The 12,660-nt window shown below is 31.8% G+C and overlaps 1 protein-coding gene across 1 annotated transcript in view; it reads left to right on the forward strand.

The window, feature by feature from the left end:
- The first annotated feature begins 5,054 nt into the window (after nt 1-5,054).
- LOC106460270 (beta-arrestin-1-like) overlaps nt 5,055-12,660 on the forward strand; it is a 38,705-nt gene continuing 31,099 nt past the window's right edge. Inside the window, exon 1 of the mRNA XM_022386939.1 lies at nt 5,055-5,459. The gene's annotated coding sequence lies outside the window, so the exon portion shown is untranslated. The remainder of the gene's footprint in view (nt 5,460-12,660) is intronic.

A 12,660-nucleotide genomic window follows, 5' to 3' on the forward strand; every position in this document is an offset into this window, starting at 1 on the left:
AAGAAAAAAAACAACATACACAAAAAATTAGAAACAAAATTGACGTTTAGTACATTTAACCAAATAATCATCAACATAACATTAAGTTTTACTTTCAATGCCTAGCCCCAACTTCTCAAACCCTAACCCCTATTATACTCAAACCCCCCACCTTCTCCAGAAATCCACTTCTCAAGCCATGCCTGTTATTAACCCATATTGTTCTCTGAATCCCCGACATTCAGCGGGCGGTAGTTTTTGTTGCTCGGAACACGTTTTTTTTATTTTTATAACTAAATCAATTATTGACTGTAACTTTCAGTACCGCGTTAGTTGCCAAAAAGATTAGGGCTTAGATGCCTAGTTTCGACACTCGGCCGGAGCCGAGAATTACCAGGTAGCCCAGTACCCGTGCATCCCTAATTATAATCATTTCTTGAATAATTAAATGTATTTTGTTCGTGATTAATAAAGCCTGTTTACAACATCATCGCAATTTCTCTTTATCATCTCTGTGCCTATCCTGTCGGTATTCAATGCCGGATTCAAAGCCTCAATTTTTTAATCACCCTAGGAAGGGGGCCTCCAACATCGCAGTATTGCATGGAGACCTCAAAGGGTCTAAATTTGGCCCTGTCAGTATTGGACAACAGATTTTGAAGCACCTTTCCTGGTGGCTCAGTGATAAGTTTGAGGACTTAAAACGCTACAGATTCAAAATTCAATACCTGTATTGATAGTGGATATTTTCAGGGGGACCTATCCCCCCGAATTAATAAGAAAAGTCAGCTGTATAATGAAACAATCTACCAGGAAATATTACGAAGTAATTCTGAATTTCTCTGAAACTAACTGAATTTGTGCAAAGAAACAGTTGGACACAAATGTAAAGACACTGTGAAAACAATATTTATTGAATAACAAGAGCATGTGTATTAACCTTTCCTGGAGTGCTAAGTAAGTTGGAAACCTGCAACATTGATAAATTCTTCAAAATCTGCAATTCTGTCCCAGACTGAGGAAGCATCGCGTTATATAAATAAAATCTATAACGTAATACCTTCTCAAAACAAATTGCACTACTCACACATTTGAAACTGAGGAAGAGTGTTACCTCTAGGTATCACCTGACCTCCCGTTGAAATAAATTACTATCCTACTTCTATAGACGAAATGGAACTGTACAGCTATAACCCCCATGGGCGGACCAGGTATTATTTCAGGGGAATGATAGAGAACAGTAGGTAGCTAGTGAGAGAAAGTAACTAAATGACTTTTTTTTTTACCATATGTTATGTGGAAACTGCACGTATGTCGAATGAACGAAAAATTTTAAATGTTTTACATTCAAATAAGAAGATAAAACACGCATGGTATGCCTACATGCCACAGTAGTTTATTGTGTAGCTTTGCACTTAAATACAAAACAAACAAACGCAGATTCTAAAGCAATAATTTACAATTGTACCAGAACTATCACACACACTTGTGAATCTTCTTGATTAAAGCATTGCGCTCCCCATCCCCAGTGGCACAGCGGAATGTCTGTAGAATTATACCGCAAGAAACCGGGTTTCGATTACCTGTGGTTGGCAGAACACAGATCACCCTTTGTGTAGCTTTGTACTTAATAACAAACAATAACAATTAAAGCATGGCGTATAAATTAACGTTTGATTTTTTTTTCCTGGAATAAAGGTTATCCCTTGTTATCTTTCTAACTATTTGTCTGTCTTTTATTTTACAGTTATACTCATATTGTAGCTTTTCAGATATATTATAATTGACATTATAAAGGCAACTAATTTGAAACAATTCGCACAAAAATACTTAATTTATCATCATGACATCTACTATAGTGAGATTATTAGTCAAGACGGGCTAATGCAAGTTAATATCAAAATATCAACAGTAACTAGGGGAATATTTAGCAATCTAAAGCAAAGACTAAGTTATTACAAACGTTCAGAGTATAATAGTTAAATGTAAATCTGGTAATATCAGTTAGAACGATAATACTATCCGTGATGATAATGAATTACTTCATACTAAATATCCTGTAGAACCTCCTGTTATTCTGTGGAGCCTGAAGATCAGTTTTACCAGAGAATGCCACACAAGTCATAAGATAAAACAGATGTATGTCAGGACTCCAAACAATATCCTTTTCAAAACAGTTATCTTTATCCTATATCAAAAGGTTTTTAACCACTATGATTCTAATAGGAATTATACAAACCTTATTTCGAAGATAAAGCAATTCAAACAGGGTATTACTTGGACCATACCTTATACTTATGATGGTGTTACCGCCCGTCTTTTTAAAACATCAAAATCTGGCTTCAATATTCGAATTATTGATAATATATATATATATATATATATATAAGAAACTTTCACACCACTCTACTTTTAAACCTTAGAATATTCGTAAACAGTTTAATTGTTTGTTTGTTTGTTTGAATTTCGCGCAAAGCTACACGAGGGCTATCTGCGCTAGCCGTCCCTAATTTAGCAGTGTAAAACTAGAGGAAAGGCAGCTAGTCATCACCACCCACCGCCAACTCTTGGGCTACTCTTTTACCAACGAACAGTGGGATTGACCGTCACTTTATAACGCTCCCACGGCTGAAAGGGCGAGCATGTTTGGTGAGGCGTGGATTCGAAGCCGCGACCCTCAGATTGCAAGTCGAGCTCCCTAACCACCTGGCCATACAATTTAATAATTATGGTATTGTATCAGTACCACCTTTAAACTAACTACTTTATCCGAAATGGGACAACTTTTTGGGAAAGAAATAATAAATAAACAGTCCCAAATAAGGCGCAATAATCTTGTCTATGCGTAACGCGAATAAATGTTGTATCTATTTACTTGTTATTTGGGTTTTCTTTAACTCGGACTGAACATTTGAAGTATCTAAACCAGATATATTTGTACACACGGGTGCTAATATATAGAGTTATGTATATACGTGATAATACTCCAGATTAATTTGTTCATTCAAAAGTTTATTAATTAATTGTTTTATTCCATTTCCACCTCTCTTCTTCTCCTTTCAACAACCTTCAGTTACATATTACTTCATATATTTTATTGTGTACTTTTACGAGCTGCGTGTGGCTTTGTGGTTACCGTGTCCGTACTATGATTCCGGGGGTTTATTGGCTAGTGTTCTGTTGTGTAAAAACGAACTCTGGGGTCGTGGATACGCTATAAGTGTGACAATAAAATCCTAATATTCGATCAGAATAGTTTGTAGTATTTTGCCAAATTTCGCTCAAAGCTAATCGAGGTTTTTTTTTTGTGCTAACCGTCCCTAATTTGATATGTTAAAGGGAAAGCAGCAACTTAACGCTACCCACCGCCCAGGATCATTTTATACAATTGGCAAAAGGGGCAGTTGCCTATGGCTCACCGCCGTCAGGGGCCCACCGCTCGTTGCGAGTATAATAAAATATGAAGTGTATAATAAAAAATAATAACAATAAACCAGATTTTTAAAAAAACTATTTTCCTTTTGTATCTCCTTATTTTTTATCACTAATATATTTAGTTCATCAAATTGTATGCCATTTTCTTAAGAGTAAGGGTAAGTCTTAACGCGACACTGCAACCACTAACTCTTGGGTTCGTCCAATCGAATAGTGGAACTGACCCTTGTGTTGCCCTCACGACTGAAAAGGCGAGTTCGGTAATGAGATTCGAACCCGCAGGTTGCGATACGAGTGCCTTAACCATAAGGTCATTCCAGGCCTTGGTCAAACACGAGTAGCCCAACATATGGCAGTGAGTGATGTTTGCAGGATCAAAGCGAAGTCCCTATATTGAGGGGTGTGTGTGTGTGTGTGTGTCAATGACTGAATTTTTGCCAACAACATGGATTTATTAGCATATATTGAAAATAAAGTTGCTTAGTTACATTTTGAACGTAACTCTGTAAAAGGTTGTGCCATGCGCACTATGAACCTTCGGATGCATAGGGTTAAATAGCACGCTGTAAGTAAACAGATAATTGGCATTTTCGGATATCCTTAAACAAAAAAGGTGTAAATGAAGGTAAAGTGTTAAAACTATCAGATATTTGACGAATTTTTCTTAGCATTTTTGTTGTTTGCCTGAAAATTCGTCGCAACAAGAAAATATTTATTTTCCTCACTAGACAGATAAACATTTTGCTAACAGAATTCACAATAAATTGGATTTGTGCGGCACTCTCCCTCTTTGCTACGTCCTAGCTTGTGTAGCTTTGCGCAAAATTCTAAAACAAACAAACAAGAAAATGTATGTATTGTTAAGTTCAGTAATTTTCTGTAGCGTATTGCTTTAAAATGGTACCATTAAGCGTTTAACCTTTGAAACAGGTGTGAATTTATCCACGAACCCGAATTAACCAACGTGCACTCGGTGGGCCGGGTCATTGGAAGAGGGGAAACCTCAAAGGGATTCCAGAAACAGGTGTATAGGACAATCAAAAACACACTAAATTATCAATGCGCATAAACTTCATTTACTTATTTATATTTTACAATAACTGTAATGCCTTCTAAGTATATCTATAACTTAAACGACGCAGGTAAAATGATTTTGTTTTTAATTATCCGTATTTCACATTAAATCATTAAATTGCAACAAATCTTTGCACTATCATTGGTACGTGTGTGTTTTCTGCTGAGAAAGATTTAAGTGATCTATTAATAATGATAATAATATAGGAAGCTGTTCATATATTTACAAGCTGTATATATCAAACGTGTCCTTAGTGGCTCAGCGGCCAGTCAGCAGGCATACGTCGCTAAACTTCAGGTTTCGATATCTATGGTGGGCACAGCACAGATAGCCCATTGTGCACTGTCTAGTTTAAGGAAAGAGAGGCAAATTTGCCGTAGTGCACAGGGCCCAAAAATTCTTTAATTTGGGATTAATGTCCCCCAGTGGATCAGTAGTAAGTTTACGAACTTGCAAGCCTAACTGCGGGATTCGATTCCTCGTAGTGGATACAGCACAAATAGCCTTTTACGTAGCTTTGCGCTAGAATAAACAAACAAACAAACCGACTGCTTGTTTTTATCGCATAGTCTGCGTAATACGCTGCTCAACTGCACGCACGCGCTTATCAGCAGAAGATCCTGAATGCTCGTATCATATATAACACAAACAGCTCACTCCACGGGCATGTGTGCTTTTTTCCGCCATTTCTGGAATTAAGTGGGAGAGTGACGAGGAAAAGTAGGGTGTAACATACATTTTATAAGCAAGGAATATCTGTATGTTTGTTAGATAAATTTGGTTCGTAGAAAAATAAATGTTTTTTACGTACTGATTTGTTCTTAAACTCAAAGAGGATATCGATTTTCTGATTTAGCGTGAGTCAGCTTGTTTACACATCCCGGAGCAGCAAAGCCCTTTACCTCTGTCAAGTGCGGTGTAGACGTGTTTGTAAGCCTTGGCCGTTGTTCGCTTGAGCTATCTTCAGTGGGTGAGCCGGTTTTCCTTTCTATGTAACTGTAAAGTAAACCAGGCTTAAACTCATGTAATGCTCTTGTTCGAAGACACGACTCATAAACCTGTAATATTTATAAAAAAACATTATAACTCGCTATAGCGCTGACATTAGGCATAGTTTAAAATATATTTTGAACGGTTTGAATTTTATGAGTTAGTGCTTAACATTAACAGTCTCTGTTGTATTGGCAAGATTATTTTTAAAAAATGACGATATAAATAATTACTAGAGCAAGCAATATTATTAATTTATTATTATTATACTATGTTAACTTACGCCTTAGTTGTAAGTAGTAACACTAGTAATGAGTGGTATACTTTCGCAAGTTTATCTTAGCACCCTCTACTTCAAGTAGTTAATAATACCAAAGTTTTATTACAATTATTATAAAAATATTTAAAATAAAATGTTATTGATATGAACTAAAATAGTTGAGATGGGGTTTTAGGTGGTAAATAAATACGTGTAGGGAGTAAGAACATATTTAACATCTAATTGTTTTTTTATAGATAATACTTGTTTTGATAATTAAACTTTAACTGGAATTTGATGTTCATAATTTGTAAATAGTTAGAAACTAAAGTGAGCCTCGTATGCCTCCCAGTTCACCAGCACCTGGCATTTACTCATGACACTGATTACAGAAGAACATATGTAATTCATTTTTACTGACTTTCCAAATGAATTATTATTAACTTCCAATCAGTGCAAGCTACCTACTTTTATTAAGTTTTAAGGTAGATCAAAAATAAATTTTCATAAACCTGGTAATGAGTGTAGCTAATTAAATATGCAGTATTCATGTCAATGTTGAACCATTTCCCTGTGGTGGTTTACTTAGCATGAATTCTTACAATATTTTGTGTTTAAGGAAATTCACAAGTATAGTTAATTTGAAAAATGAGAATGGTGATCAGAAAAACTAGGTCAAAAACCAAGAATTTGGGTGCGTGACTGTAGCCTTCATGGCCTTAAACTGCTTTTAAATCTAGTTTTTGAACCTGTGTACAATAAATTTTAAGACAAATTATACTTAAATTACCTAATTTATTAGGATTATAGTGCAAAATTCATAAAAGTGTCATATTGTTTTTAGTGATGATCTTAATAAATGTGATAAATAACTTTTTGTGACTTTGTGGTTCTTACACTTGATATATAAGAAGATTGGAGATAAGACAAACTTAGTGTTTGACTTGTGGAAAAATAAAGTTGATAATAGCACCTTAAATATTAGAGATAATACATAAAGAAAACAAGGGGTCCATTGGTCCATCAAGGCTGTCACATCCACATCAAACAAATAAAAACAACAACATCAAATTAGTTAAGTATTTATTAAGTCTTTTTTTTATATGACTATCTTAAATTTTTTTGCATCCAGCACATCAGAATGCAACCCATTCTAAAATGCCAACCACCCTGTTAGAAAAGTAAAACTGTCTTGGCTGAATACAACTCCTATACCCTTCCAAAACTTGTGTGTGTCCCTTTGTTCTATCATTGTGAATGTAAAATACAAAAACAGATGATGCAACAGTACTACTGATTCTATAACTACTTTTCAAGTGTCACAACTAATGAAAATAATCAACTAATTGATATTAGTATTTCTGATTGTTACTGTTTTTGATTATTCCAACATTCTAAATTTTGTGAAAATAATCAATTAGGTGAATGTAATAGATTAATAAGCCCAATAATCAGTGATTAATTAATTGGCATTTCTAATAATTGCCATGCTTTAATATTTCATACATTTATTTTGATTGAAATCTATCAGCCAGTTTTTCACCAAATGATCTAATTAAGTGTCCCACAAAAAAAAATTCACTAAGTAAATATTTTAAAATGGAAATTATATCAAGTTCCAATTATAAAAACACATTTCACCCCTCACAAATATCCCCCTTCTGTGTTGGTGTTGACTTATAAGCTTAGTTCATTAGAAGTAGGTTTGTTTTAGGATAGACTTTTCTCTTGTATACTCAGTTTATAGAATTGCTTCTGGGAGAACGGTTGTATAGAAGAAATATAAGATTCTTCGTGAAAATAATATAGGAGGATTCCAGAGTTTAAATTTAATAACTTTATTTGGCTAAACATTGGAATAATTAAAAACATAAATAATGTTGAATAAATATACAGGAACATCTTTATTTTTGTTTAAGTGCTTGAAACATGTGTGATTGCATCATGTGACTTCTTTTTAAGAAGTATCTAGATGTATCAGTAAACACTGCTGAATGTTATTATTTTAATGATTATTTATGTTATTATTCCAGTTTCAAACCAAATAAAGTGTTGAATTGATCTTGAGAGTTAGGAAGATTTTATTAACAAAAAAAGCATTTCAGTGCATCTAAAAATTTAGTTTAGAAACCTGTTTGACACATGAAAAAAAGGAATAATAATAAAAAAAGGAAATTATAATTTTGAGAGTGATACAATTAAATTATTACCTGTTACAGAAAAAAAGCTATTAGAAAAATCTAAAAAATGCAGTACTTCATAAGACATTATACATAAAAGCTAATAAGATACCAGAAAGTCTTATTATAGTTTTAAAAACAAACAAAAATTAATGTTTTATTCCAATCAACACATTCAGAGCAAACAAAAAAAGTTCAATGAAAGCAAAATAATAAGACAAGCAACAAAACTTTTATTTGAAATTATTAAAATCTAAATCTAAACCAAATCTTATAACAATCCTGTATAACAAAAATTATTTAAGTAAATGTATCTAGAAAGCATACGTGTTACAAGCTACATAACTTATTAAACAATTAATATTTCAAACATTAATACAGCGTTTTGTTTTTATAAGTAATTATTGGCACATTTGTGAACAGAAGAAAAAAATAACATTCTATCAGTTCAGTCATATTCAATATGATAAATACACTGAAGTAGTATTTAACTTAGAAGAAAAAGGCAGCTTCAGAATAAAATACCTAAACTTCCTGAAACAACATATATTAAAATGAAAAACACACACGTATATATATAATAAACATATTTTCCACAATAACAGTTGGTAAGTTAATTATAAGATCATCAACAAGAAACAGTAATGATGAACAAAAACATAAGTAAGCGTTCTTGAAACATACAAAACAAAAAAAGTCCAACAAAAATTAAAGCTAACATAAATTAAGTTAAAAAACATAGTGAGGGGTTTAGATTTTGTAAAAAAAAATTAAAGAAGGAAAACATAAATAATATAGCTGAGTAATAAAAAGAGATAATAAAAAACATTAGTAATATACACCATGTCAAACCCAATTATATGTTTTACATTATTCCCATGTATAAAATAAAAATTGTTTATCAAGTAAAGCTAAAACTACTAATCTGTAGAAATGTCGTAAAACCATGAAGAATGGACATTAAAAACTTACTGTTTTTTTTTTCTATTTAAAAATAGTAAAAATGTGATAAGCACATTTAAGACAGTTCTGTAAATTTTTAAAATCTTAGTTGTATATGTAAATTAAGAAGCACGTATTGAAACATTTGTAAACAAAAGATTTATTCACTGTTGTCTGTCCTTGTAAATATATCTGTTTGAAAACAAATACTTACTGAACATAGTCTTTCCTTGTGACGTATTAGCTTGAAGATAAAGTTATTGAACACTGTCCTCATATCAGTGTGAAGATTTAAAAACTTCTTTTCATAGCCAGTACTTTTGCCCTACATTCTCAAGTTCACAAAGTAAAATAAAATTTACTGGTGCACATTTAGAGAATATACTATAATGTGATTAGAGCTAGGTATACATTATTTGTTTTTGTTGCAACAAAATTATTTTTCTAATAATATTTACCAAATTTTTAGGCATACAGTTGAAATTTTGTAATTTTAAAATCTTGTTTACTTATTCTGTGTTCAAATATCTTGCATTTTTCTTCAAATATCTTATTACTACATAAATATAATGTGAGTTAAGTTTTACATAAAACCATTAAATGTTATATTTATTTTATTAGTGTCTTAAATATTTTAGCTACACATGCATTTATATCCCAGTGATTTTGTTTAAAAAATCTACTGCAGACAATATTGATATTTTAATATGTATTTCTTGTATTTAATTTTCTAAAACAGTGGTTGAAGTGGGCTGGTATGCACTTTTTTAAATCTTTGTTTTCCTCCTTTTATTTGAAAAAGGTTTTTCCTTTCCTGAATTTTCAGAAAATATATTTATTATTTTCAACTTGCTCTTTGTTTACTTCTTCTTTCAACTCAGTTTTTATTTAAAATTGTTGGTACTCTTTCACATTTGCTTCTTACCTAATGATGTTGCATCGCCATTTGGCATTGCTTCACTTTTAATTGCTAGTGAGAAGTTTATAGTACATTTAATAAAATAAAATTATGCCTTATGACAGTAACAACATTAAAAATAATAATAATTAGACTCGACATTTTAAAATAGCCTAATTTCATTAACAACTTTCATTCCTGTCAACTCATTTTGGTGTCTACATTAGTTATTACCATGAAAACCCTTAATTTTCTTTAGTTACCTTTAGGATTGTACAATGACTCATTTAAAGACCTTCAATATCATATAATAATAAAATAAGATTTAAAACAAATCACTTTTTTTTTTCCATGAACTTTTATACCTTCGCACAACTTCTGCATTCTTGCAGGGAGTCGTCATTTAGAAGAAGGAAGCTGTGACATTGATACAATTGCATGATACAGCAGTGTGTATCACTGTAAGGAACTGAAAAGCACTGCAAATTATGATAGCGATATTATGATATCCCCCCTCTCTCTCTCCCCAAAATGCTTGAGCATGATATTGAATCTGCGGTAAACAGTAATATGGTTGTAGGCTTTCTAAACTAATAAAAATACATAGTTGCCATGTAATGCTTGACAGGTATTTATATTGAACTTCTGAATCAAGTCCACTCTAATTCCAGAGTACACAAACCCACGTAGCTTAAATGACTTGAACCAACTATCAGGCTAGTGCTTCTGTAACAATAGTAACACATGTTAATGTTTCTACATGTAGCAAAGTAGAAGCAATATCTGCTCAATTTCAGTTTAATTAAAACTAGTGAAAATCATAAATAAATACACTATCAGCTGTTCAACTTACAAAAAAAAAAATTCCCAACATATAAGCAGAATATTAAAAAAATAAGTATTTACTGAATTATCTGTGGAATAAAAAATCTGAACAGGCTCTGTCGATTAAAAACTCCAAACATTAAAAGGCATAAAACTGATATATCATTTTGTCAACTAAATACAACAGTGAACACAAAAAAAAGATTGAAAAAATTAAGAACCAAGCTTTCAGTATTCTTCAGGTAATAGGTGAACAACTTAGACAGCATGGTATATTGATATGTAAATTCATAACTTCATTGATAATTTGTTTATTAGTTTTAACTTTGAACCAGCCAATATACCAGTGAATAAATAAGAAATCAGAAGAAATGAGCCAACTATGACAAATTATTGAAAAAAAAAAGACATAAATCATTAAGCTTGTCTCATCTCCTTGCATGAAAAGATTGTTTGAATGGGTGTAATTCAGCTCTAGCAAAAGTGTTTTATTTTTCTCTACTTTTAGAAAGCTTTCTGGTCTTTGTTATATATTGTATAATTTTCTATAATCTTTTGTTCAATATTTTTAAGCATTTTTACAAACAGTACTTGATGACTTGTTTTAGATTTCACACTTTTGACATGCTGAAAAATAACAACTTCTATCTAGATGTAAGCTTATATTTTTACAGTGTACACAACATCATTTTTAGGGAGTTGTTCTCTAAGCCTACACTGTGTTGGCTACACATGTATTCCTGTTCTAGATTCAGGCAGTTCAGAATAATTGTTAAGCAACCAGTTCTTTTTTGTACAAGAATATTCCTTAACAACAAAATGAGAAAAAAAAATCAGAGTAACTGTATACTTGGAATATATTTGCTTTTAAACTCATTAAGTTGACACATGGCAGCATTATAAGAAACATGTTTCTGTATTCCTGATTGTTTTTTTCATGATTCAACAGAAACCTCTAAAATTTTCTCAAACATATATATCAATGCCATCTATTTCCATTAAAATCCATGAAGTTCCCATAGGATGTAGTTATATGCAAAAAAATTTAAATGAGGCTTCTTGTATTGTTTGTTTTAATTGTTGTATTGATCATTTAAAATTATATTGTCTTTTGTATGTAACAAATGAATTATGAAAAAAATGTATCAATTTTGGAAACTTCTTTTTTTTTTATACAGTGGAGTAGGACCAACATATAATTTGGCCTCTCCAGTACTTCAGAATACTTAAAACAATTTTTGCACTTTAGAGACAGAGAGAGAGGTTGAGTGCACAGTGTCTGGAGTTGAATAAAAGCTATAATTTCTATGATGTTGCGGAGGCTAAGCCTCATGCAGACATTATCTACATAGTATGTTGTGACAAGCTTGTCACATCCAGTCACTGTTACCTCCCATTCCCTCCACCCACCCCAAAGTTAAACATCTTCTTATTTCATTGTATAAGCACATTGTACTTGTCAAATCTTTTTTGGTTTTGTACAACAAGACCAGTTATGTCCTATCATCATTATTCATGTGGGTTGTATCATTATGGTCTAAGTAAGGACTTGTTTTCATGGTTAAGATAGGTCCTATCACCAGGAACTTAAAGTTGTTAACAGTTACTAAGCATAAGAAACTATTTTATTGAGTCACAGTTCCATCATGTGCATAATATTTTTCTCACAAAGTACAGGATATTTACGTGCTCAACTACGTGTATAGCTCTTGGATTATCATCAGCTTATTTTATGATAGTTTTGATATTGGATCCAAAAGCTTGCTTGAATATGCCTAGTTTATTATGTAGACTTCCTCTCCATTGTCTCATAATTGGTAGCTAATGCTAACTGAGAACCCTTTCACTGTTTTACTTGTGAATGCCTATTTAGAGTTATATAAATGTGGCAAAAACTAATTAACTTATTGTTGTTCGGTGACGAGGAACCCACTTTGAGACTAATAATGGCTTGAATGGGTAATGAAGAAAAACTTTTAATATAAGTTATATAAATAAAAAAAAAAAAATATAAAAATAAATAAAATAAATATATATATATAGATATACATATATATATACTATATATATATATACT

The sequence above is a fragment of the Limulus polyphemus genome, unplaced genomic scaffold (assembly GCF_000517525.1).
Source record: "Limulus polyphemus unplaced genomic scaffold, Limulus_polyphemus-2.1.2 Scaffold738, whole genome shotgun sequence".
Lineage (NCBI taxonomy): Eukaryota > Metazoa > Arthropoda > Merostomata > Xiphosura > Limulidae > Limulus > Limulus polyphemus.